An 11,275-nucleotide genomic window follows, 5' to 3' on the forward strand; every position below is an offset into this window, starting at 1 on the left:
CTGATAAGGACCTGGAATTGTATATCCACATGTAAATACAACCAGTGACAAACATTTTTGAGTAAAGGAATTGTATGATATTATTATATGACTGTGATCTGTAGTTTTCACTTGGTCTTATTTTGTAGTCTTTATAATGCTATCTAAAGTACCTCCAGGCTTTCAGAGTCATTCAAGTCAATCTTACAGAAAAATAATCTTTGAGGGAAAAAGGAAAAACAGTTCCAAATACTATCATCCATGTGATAGAACACATGGATGGGGGATGTTGTGGTAGAGTGAAGCTTGGTGCTTCCATTCCTGCTCATAGAAAACTTACAGTTAGGACAAATATTAAACAATATAGCAGGTACTTAAGAACAGAGAATTCCTTCTCAGTGAAGAACACAAAGATCACCAGCAGATCTGGAAGGTGAAATCTACACACTTCTGTGTATTTATCAAGGTTACTAGTACCTAGGGGTTTAACAAGTCATCATTCAGAAGTGACTCTATCCTTCCCACAGTAGCATTTTGTTGACTAGAGAAAATAAGAGCTCAGTCTTAGCTGTGGGGCGCTGTCTTGAGGAGAGAGATTGGATGTTATGGGAGGGGATAGGACAGTTCATTGACTATGAGCCCAGAATGGATTTGGTTTGGTGCTTTGACATGTTCTTTGTGCAGGACTAGAGTAATATCTTCTTAATATTTTCCCTATAAGCTCTTAACAATGCTTTTGCAATTCCCTCAGATAAAATCTATACTGTAGTAACGTGAAGTTCTTCTTATAAGCCATCCAAGATACTTTGTGAACTTAAAGTATATATCAATCAATCAATCAATCCTAAATTTTCTTTTGTCGCAAATATCAAATTCATTATTAAATTAGTGTGGTATTAAATTTAAGAAGACTACATCCAATAACTTGAAAGGTATTCAGAGAAAATACATATTGATTAGAACAAAACAAGTAGTTCTATTGGGTGAATAAAACAATTTATAAAGAACTGATAACAAAAGAAGAACAAATGACTTTAGACAGCTCAATGTACAGAACTTCTAAGCTCACATTTCACGAATATTAGAAACCAATAGATCTATTTAAGAGTGTCAGGAAAGAATTATAATTGAAAAATAAAGAACAATTCAATACAGATAAAGAGTAACAGTGCTGGAGAATTTTGCTATGATTAATGAAGGCACGTTAAAACACAGAAGACTGGTTTAGATAAGACAGAGGAATATATAAGATATGCATTAGTGTTACTATTTTGTTAAAGAAAATTAGATATTTCAAGAGTTAAAATAAAATCCTCCCCACCACCAACACAAACATTTTCTCCAGTATTTTAAAAGCCTTTTTTTCTTTTTCAAATGTAGTTAAGAAATGGGTAATTTATTCAGACTTCTTTTACTTGGGTTTTCTGAATATTAGAATTGCCCTCTTTTTTTTCCTGTAAAGTCTGGGAATTACAGTATATAAAACGGCTTAAGTAAGCAGATGAATTTTCTCCTTCAAACAAAGAAATACCATCATATATGTGAGGAAAGAATCTTGTTTTGAGTGATGTTAAAGATAATCAGTCACAGTGGGTGAGCCTAACAAGGGAAAAGTTTTTGCAAAATATTAGAAATGCAGTTTTTGTTTCCTTCTTTAAAAGTTACTTTTCCTGTTTTTATCAACATGCTATATTCTCATTTATAGACACAATCAGAAGAAACGAGTTCAAAGAAATAATCATCAAATAACTTCATTACCCCATCATCCTGTTGAGTGGTGTCCTAGCAAACTGGTTTGGGCAAGGGGGTCAGGGGCAGGGCAGGTACTGGGGGTAGGATTTATTCTGTAGTATTTTTCAGTTCTGTGGTAGAGATACTGCCAGCATGGCTACTTTCTAGTTCTCAGTTGTTTAACAACTAGCTCACAAAATTCCTGAAAATTTAGCAATTAGTTCATTTGAGCCAATCAAATCCACCTCCAGCACACCATTGTGTATATAAACACTGTATGAAACAACACTTCAGAAACCTCACAATGCCTTTGCAAAAATTAAATTGGATAGATAGCTATAGTGATAGAGTTTTTAAAGAAAATCATTTTATAAAAAGGCACTAAATTTATTATTGCTTGGATTTTTTAAGAGAAATAGAAGAATTATTAAAATTCAGATTACTATTTTTTCATGATGAGAGAAATGCTACCTAAAACACTTGAATTGAGAAAAGATCTTCAGAAAATCATTAGGCTTTTGAAGTCATCATTTCAATTTTTTTTTTGTCTAAATTGCTAAACAAATTGGGTTGCTTTTCTTAAATAAGCAAAGCTCTTAGAATCCTTAAAATTCCAAATTTGTATGCTATGATTTTTGCTAGGCCATAGTTTAGAACTTTTTTTCTTCTCTAATCATAATTCCTTAAATTATGAATCTAGTTGCTATAATTATATGGTATTTGTTCTCATTAACAATAATTTTATCATAAGTTCTCCATTCCTGGATTTTTTTTCTTTTAAAATCGATTTCAATTATTCTACTAGTTTCCTGAATTTTATCATTTGAAAATGTTTTCAAGAAAGGATGATATAGAATACTTACTTTATACTTTAGTGATACTTAAGAGGAATTAATATTTTTTCTTCATATTTTCATTTCCCTGGGATTTTGTAGACAATATATGTGATCTTCGAACACTTCAAATTCTATATTTTGACATATAAATAGAAGGAAATTTTCAGTTTGCTCTTATTCTGTATTCAGTTAAATTCCTGGCACTAAAAGCATTCCACAAAACAGGGTATTTTCCGTCTCAATGAAATTTGGCTTATTACCCACTCATCAATACGCCTGGGCAGATAACATGTCCAGTCAGCCTTACTCATTATATAGCATGGACAGGCTTTATTGCAAAAAGTATCCCTTGATCTTATAAAGGTCAACTTCAATATATAAAATTTTTTAAGTGAAAAATTTTAGCATTTTTGTCATAAACAGCTTTCCTCAGTGTATTCAATGGTGCTCCTGTGGGACTGTTGCTTATCGACAATGTTTTACCACACCAGAATCTTCTTTTTCTTTCTTTAGTACATAAGACTCCTTCCATTTCCAATTTGTCTGATGCCAGTTAATTTCTGGATTATTTTAAAGTTATTTTGTTCTGTTATATTTTCAAGTGTTTTTTAAACAAACAAAACAGTCTTCCAATAGGATTGAATCATAAAGAATGGGCATACACATTGCCCTATGCACATGCTGCAGTGTGGCACTAGACTTCACTTAAAAATACAACTTCTAGGATAAAATTACTGATGCTCTCAAGATGTGACAGCATAGTATTACACCTAATGCGGAGCCTTCTGACCAGAGGGCCCAGTGCAACTGAACTTGTTTGCTGCACACCCATGAAACTGGATCTGCTAACCACCTTAAGAGAATGAGGATATAGGAAGGAGAATTCTGACAGAATTTAAGCTATTAAATAATAATTTTCAGTTTTAGAATTAATAATGATAGGAGAGGCCTTCAAGATCACCAAATCCAAAGTAGATGTCAACACAATGGCCAAAAAAATGTTAAATCCCAGAGATCCTGATTACGATAGTGATTCATAGCCATCTTCTTCTCTCCATTTCCCCTTTACCTCTCCCAGAAGCTTTTACTTCTTGTAAAAGAAATGGGTCTGGGTGGAGTTCCACATGGTTGTCCATGGTTTCTCTCTAAATGAAAAGAGGCTAGACTCTAAGGAAAGACCTGGAAGAGTTTATGTTCAGAGTAGGGCAGACCACCAAATACATTTAATGTACTTCACATGTGTTACTGTTGTAGGTTTCTTTCCATGAAGCATTATTCTAACTGCAGATCCTTAGGAAAAGAGAAAAAAAAACAACTGGCAGATTAGCCAAGAGCTAAGTGAATTTAAATGATGAAAAAAAAAGTCATTGACATTAATAACTGAACATAGGAAGAAAGAATAGAATGAGCAGCTGAAGAGAGGTCATGGAATTCTATTCAGCTGTATAGAGACATAAAATGTGAAAGGGAATTTAAAATATATGGTGTTCAAATTGAGAAGACACATGACACATCTAAGGGGAGTTTCAGAAAAGAAGAAAATAAATCAAAGGGAAAAGGGGAAATAGTTAACATCCAAACATAAAATTATTTTTATCAGAAATAGAACAGAAAAATTTGTCTTTTGTCTTGGGAAAACAAAAGACTTCACAGCAAAATAAAAAAAATTGTATTCAGGGAAACCACACAAAAAAAATTATGTCTCATCAAAGACAAAGGGAAATGTAATTAGCAAGAAAGAGAAAGATAACCTAGATTGGCTTAAATCTATATGAACAGCAGTTATGTTATCAACAATATAGATGTAATAGGAAGTATATTCAACTTGGAAATTAGAACAATTTTAATTAGAAATTAATATTAATAATTCTAGTACACAAATTTCAGTTTTAAAAATTATTAGTGTCTAGATTTCAGTAGGAAGTTTACTGAATATAGAAAAAAATGGGATATAGGAAGCAAAGCTGAAGTAAGAAATAGTTAACATTTTAGTAAATATAAGAATGATTTAACTGTTAAAAAGTTAATAACTAAAAAGTTAATGACATTTTTAAAAAGAGGGAAGATTTTATTACAAATCAATCATTGATTATATGAACAACAACCAAACTCTTTGTAAGATAATGGTGTGAATAAAGATTAAAAATAAATCAAAGTCTTGAATGAGAGACATGCAATGCACATAACTGACAGAGGATTAGTGACTAGAACACATATGGAATTCCTATGTCATCAATAATAAGCAAAGAACTGAAAAGGAAACTAAATAGCTGACATGAAGGGCCTTCAAAGAAATAGATGGCCAATAAATCTATGAAGAAAAGTCCACCTCACTAATAAGAAGAGAAATTTACATTAAACTGTGTTACCATTGATCATCATCAGGCTGACCAGGAAAATTAAAAATCTGATATATAGATATTTTGGCAAGAATGTGAAAATGGAAGCTCTCATGCCTTCAAGTATAAATTGCTATAATTTGGAGAACAATTTATCAACAGATATAGATGGAATGAATACCTATACTCCAATACTGCAATTTATTTTTAGGCATACTTAACCCAACAAACTATGACAGAAAGTTCTAAAGGGAAACTGGCTTAACACCCTATATATAAGCACTAATAGCAGTAGCAGGGTAAAGAAATGGAACCAATTGTATATCAATATAGTAATGGATATATACACAGTAGTACAGTAATGTAATAGAATTCCTTAATTATAACAGATCAATATTAATGATCTAGTCCCATAAATATCTGTAAGAATAAGTCTCAAAAGCAAAATATTGACAAAAAAAGGCAATGACGTTTATGATGCTCTATGAGAAGTGAATTCTTTTGGACCCACAATGCATGGAAGTTCAGTGAGACTCAGAGAAAACACAGATAAATATTTAACATTTCAGGCTTTCCATTCAAATCAGAACTTTATTCAAACACATAAAGAAGGCAAGGCAAGATACAGAAATGATCAAGAAATCCTATCATATCTTCTCTTGAACATATCTTACTTTCCTGTATTAGCTAACCACTTAAACAGGAGAAGATGACTTAAAAGGAAAGAGAAAATTAGAGAAATCCATATTTCCTTCTCATTTCAGTTCATCTTTACTTATCAACCAGTTGAAAGTGGAGAGGGTTGATAGAATGTGTGTGTATCAAGAAGTAAAATGAAAGTAGCTTAATTAGTTTTGTGCAGAATCTTCAGTATTCTGGGGAAAAAAATGGAAAACATATGCATGTGTAGGCTATGAAATATAAATTGCATAATTTTGGTGAATCCTCATGTGAGTCAAATGCTCTAATATATACATCTAAATCCAACACTGTACAATTTAAAGATGAAATTAAAATTCACTAACAAATTTTTTATTCTGACTTTTCTTAGAATGACATCAAATAACAAATTAAAGAAATGAGGGATCCCTGGGTGGCGCAGCGGTTTGGCGCCTGCCTTTGGCCCAGGGCGCGATCCTGGAGACCCGGGATCGAATCCCACGTCGGGCTCCCGGTACATGGAGCCTGCTTCTCCCTCTGCCTATGTCTCTGCCTCTCTCTCTCTCCCTCTGTGACTATCATAAATAAATAAAAAAATTAAAAAAAAATAAAAAAAAAAACAAATTAAAGAAATGAAAAGTCAAGAAAGAGACTGTGGAACAAAGGAAAATGCATTATGTTTTAGAACTTTTAATCAAACATTTTTTCTGCTTATTGAATAAGGGGCCCATGTTTTCACTTTGTACTAGCTCCTCCTAATTATTTAGAAGACATTGGTTATCAGTGAATAGACTAGGCTAGACAAAAAATTAACACTAATGCAGTAGTAGCTTTCAAATTTTTCTCCATGGACTAACAATGTCTTCAATTTGCTAGCATAATATTTGAATGCTTTCTCTCAGTTCTTTAATGAAGAATAACAAACCTAGACCAAGCCCAGCACTGCTAGACTCTTCTTGATTAGAAATTGAGCTAAGTGAGGAAAATTTTGATTTTGTTGTATTCCACTCTAATAACATTGTTACAATCTATAATGCACATTGAAAAGTAAATATTAACATTAGTTATGGTTAATGTTAAGTATTTTTTAGACAATTTAGCCTTTAGAGGCCTCTCCAATGACCTCTTTTGGACATTTGTCTTCTATTTGCTGTTGATTTTTTTGTGTAATCTGGAAACTGGACATAGACTATCAACTTTTATTTTCTAGAATCTACCAATATTTAAAGAGGCCCTATTGGGACACCTGAATGGCTTAGTGGTTCAGCATTTGCCTCAGCTCAGGGCATGATCCCAGGATTGGGGATGGAGTCCTGCATCAGGTTCCTCTAAGGGAGCCTACTTCTCCCTCTGCCTATGTCTCTGCCTCTTTCTTTCATGAATAAATAAATAAAATCTTAAAAAAATTAAAAAACTCTATCAAAGTTTTTTAAAATTATGATATTTATAGCCCACAAATTCTCTTCACGCCTACTATTTTTAAGTGTAGTTATCCAAAAAATTTAAATCCTATAAAGTATCGATATTTCCTGTCTACCCCAATCTCATATTTATCCGCCTCCAAACATCCTGATCAAAATACGTTTTGAGTGCATTTATTTTCTATCAAATGCCTTTCAGCACTTGGGAATGGACCATCTGCTCATTTTCCTCTTGGATTGCCACATTTACATGTGGATCATGAATAGGTACAAAAAGAATAATTGATTTCTTGTTTTCAAAGACATCTACTCAGATGCCTTTTGTGCATAAATCTAGTAGGTTCAGTCCATTATTAAATAACATTTGAATACCAAATTATAATAATATTTTTTGAAATCACATAAAGGAATTGTTAAACTACTTTCTGGAATTATTTCATTTTATGTTTCCAATATTTCCAATTGACTAAGGATAACAGCATTTTTATGGAAGACTGAATGATTGATTACACATCATGACTACTTTACCTCTAATGAAACTATAAGTATGGTTGGTAGTTGGCAATTTAAGAAAAAATAGCAATGATATTCTATTGTATTTGAGGGAATATTTTTATAGGAATATTGAAAAATAGAATGTATTGAGAAATTTTTTTGCCGATCAACTGTTTCTGGTAGATCTCTCATAAGTTATTTTCATAAGGAATGTAATCATTTTAGCCATTATTATCTTTTTCTTTACTTCGACCTTATAGTCAGTCTTAATTAGAAGTTCAAGGAAAAATAAGAAATCTAAATAAAATGTATCATGTTATATACTGGACCATAGATTGGAACAATTTAATTAAGTAACACCAACTGCTAGATCATTTCACATAGTAAAAGAAGTTTGTCCATAGTTTTATACTTGAAATAATATACTAAGTTCAGATACATTCATTAAAACACAACCTGTGAGGGGGGGCAAGATGGCAGAAGAGCAGGGTCCCCAAATCACCTGTCCCCACCAAATTACCTAGATAACCTTCAAACCATCCTGAAAATCTACGAATTCGGCCTGAGATGTAAAGAGAGACCAGCTGGAATGCTACAGTGAGAAGAGTCCGCGCTTCTATCCAGGTAGGAAGACGGGGAAAAAGAAATAAAGGAACAAAAGGCCTCCGAGGGGGAGGGGCCCCGCGAGGAGCCGGGCTGAGGCCGGGGCGAGTGTCCCCAGGACAGGAGAGCCCCGTCCCGGAGAAGCAGGAGCTGCACCAACCTTCCCGGGGGAAAGGGGCTCGCAGGGAGTTGGAGCAGGACCCAGGAGGGCGGGGATGCCCTCGGGCTCCCGGGGACACTAACAGACACCTGCGCCCCGGGAGAGCCCCACACCCCGCGGCCGAGCTCCCTAAGGGCTGCAGCGCGCACGGAGGGACCAACCGGAGCAGCTCGGAGGGGCTCGGGCGGCGGCTCCGTGGAGGGGGCTGCGGGGCGGGAGCGCGAATCCCACAGCGCAGGCCCCGGAGCACAGGGCGCCGGGTCACAGCCCAGGATCCGGCCTCCCCCGGGACAGGCAGAGGCCGGGAGGGCCCAGGACAGCGAGGACGCTCCTGCCCCGAGCTGAGCAGATCAGCGGCCCCGCCCCGGAGCCTCCAGGCCCTGCAGACGGAGAACCGAGAGCCCGGAGCCCCGTAGTTCCTGCGGAGGCTGAATCCAGGCTTCTAGAGTTGCCATAGCAACTGCGGCTGATCCTCCTGGGGCCCCACGGGGTAAACAACCCCCGCTGAGCCCTGCAGCAGGCAGGGGCAGAGCAGCTCCCCCAAGTGCTAACACCTGAAAATCAGCACAGCAGGCCCCTCCCCCAGAAGACCAGCTGGACGGACCAGTGATACTCCCCCGTGTTCCAATACAACTTGTTTTTGGCCACTCTGCACTGAGCAAAATGACTAGAAGGAAAACCTCACCTCAAAAGAAAGAATCAGAAACAGCCCTCTCTCCCACAGAGTTACAAAATCTGGATTACACTTCAATGTCAGAAAGCCAATTCAGAAGCACCATTATACAGCTACTGGTGGCTCTAGAAAAAAGCATTAAGGACTCACGAGACTTCATGACTCCAGAATTTAGATCCAATCAGGCAGAAATTAAAAATCAATTGAATGAGATGCAATCCAAACTAGAAGTCCTAACGACGAGGGTTAACGAGGTGGAAGAAAGAGTGAGTGACATAGAAGACAAGTTAATGGCAAAGAGGGAAACTGAGGAAAAAAGAGACAATCAATTAAGGGACCATGAAGACAGATTAAGGCAAATAAATGACACTCTAAGGAAGAAAAACCTACGTTTAATTGGGGTTCCCGAGGGCGCCGAAAGGGACAGAGGGCCAGAATATGTATTTGAACAAATCCTAGCTGAAAACTTTCCCAATCTGGGAAGGGAAACAGGCATTCAGATCCAGGAAATAGAGAGATCCCCCCCTAAAATCAATAAAAACCGTTCAACACCTCGACATTTAATAGTGAAGCTTGCAAATTCCAAAGATAAAGAGAAGATCCTTAAAGCAGCAAGAGACAAGAAGTCCCTGACTTTTATGGGGAGGAATATTAGGGTAACAGCAGACCTCTCCACAGAGACGTGGCAGGCCAGAAAGGGCTGGCAGGATATATTCAGGGTCCTAAATGAGAAGAACATGCAACCAAGAATACTTTATCCAGCAAGGCTCTCATTCAAAATGGAAGGAGAGATAAAGAGCTTCCAAGACAGGCAGGAACTGAAAGAATATGTGACCTCCAAACCAGCTCTGCAAGAAATTTTAAGGGGGACTCTTAAAACTCCCCTTTAAGAAGAAGTTCAGTGGAACAATCCACAAAAACAAGGACTAAATAGATATCATGATGACACTAAACCCATATCTGTCAATAGTAACTCTGAACGTGAATGGGCTTAATGACCCCATCAAAAGGCGCAGGGTTTCAGACTGGATAAAAAAGCAGGACCCATCTATTTGCTGTCTACAAGAGACTCATTTTAGACAGAAGGACACCTACAGCCTGAAAATAAAAGGTTGGAGAACCATTTACCATTCAAATGGTTCTCAAAATATACCATAAAAACTATAGAACACTTCTGAAAGAAATCGAGGAAGACACAAAGAGATGGAAAAATATTCCATGCTCATGGATTGGCAGAATTAATATTGGGAAAATGTCAATGTTACCCAGGGCAATTTACACGTTTAATGCAATCCCTATCAAAATACCATGGACTTTCTTCAGAGACTTAGAACAAATTATTTTAAGATTTGTGTGGAATCAGAAAAGACCCCGAATAGCCAGGGGAATTTTAAAAGAGAAAACCATATCTGGGGGCATCACAATGCCAGATTTCAGGTTGTACTACAAAGCTGTGTTCATCAAGACAGTGTGGTACTGGCACAAAAACAGACACATAGATCAATGGAACAGAATAGAGAACCCAGAAGTGGACCCTGAACTTTATGGTCAACTAATATACGATAAAGGAGGAAAGACGATCCACTGGAAGAAAGACAGTCTCTTCAATAAATGGTGCTGGGAAAATTGGACATCCACATGCAGAAGAATGAAACTGGACCACTCTCTTGCACCATACACAAAGATAAACTCAAAATAGATGAAAGATCTAAATGTGAGACAAGATTCCATCAAAATCCCAGAGGAGAACTCAGGCAACACCCTTTTTGAACTTGGCCACAGTAACCGGAGAAGGACAAACAGTGTATGTTCTCATTCATTTGGGGAATATGAATAATAGTGAAAGGGAATATAAGGGAAGGGAGAAGAAATGTGTGAGAAATATCAGAAAGGGAGACAGAACATAAAGACTCCTAACTCTGGGAAATGAACTAGGGGTGGTGGAGGGGGAGAAGGGCGGGGGGTGGGGGTGAATGGGTGACGGGCACTGAGGGGGACACTTGACGGGATGAGCACTGGGTGTTATTCTGTATGTTGGTAAATTGAACACCAATAAAAATTAATTTATAAAATTTAAAAAAAAATAAAACACAACCTGTAAGAGCAAAACAATAGGTACAAACTATATATACATTAATGGGGGCCATTTTCTGGTAGATCTCTCAGAAGAACAAAGGACTTTCCTTCTGAGAATTCCACAGAAATTCTTATCTCAGACCTCTTGACATAAAGGGGAGCATGAGACAATTCATTAACCAATCATTTTAATCAAAGGAATTCTGTGGGCTATTTTTAAATAAGTTACCTGAACTAATTACCTAGGTATGAGTAATTTAACACTTCTAAAGGAATCAGACAAATAAGAGACTGCCCTGTTG

Source organism: Nyctereutes procyonoides, unplaced genomic scaffold (genome assembly GCF_905146905.1).
Source record: "Nyctereutes procyonoides isolate TBG_1078 unplaced genomic scaffold, NYPRO_anot_genome, whole genome shotgun sequence".
NCBI lineage: Eukaryota > Metazoa > Chordata > Mammalia > Carnivora > Canidae > Nyctereutes > Nyctereutes procyonoides.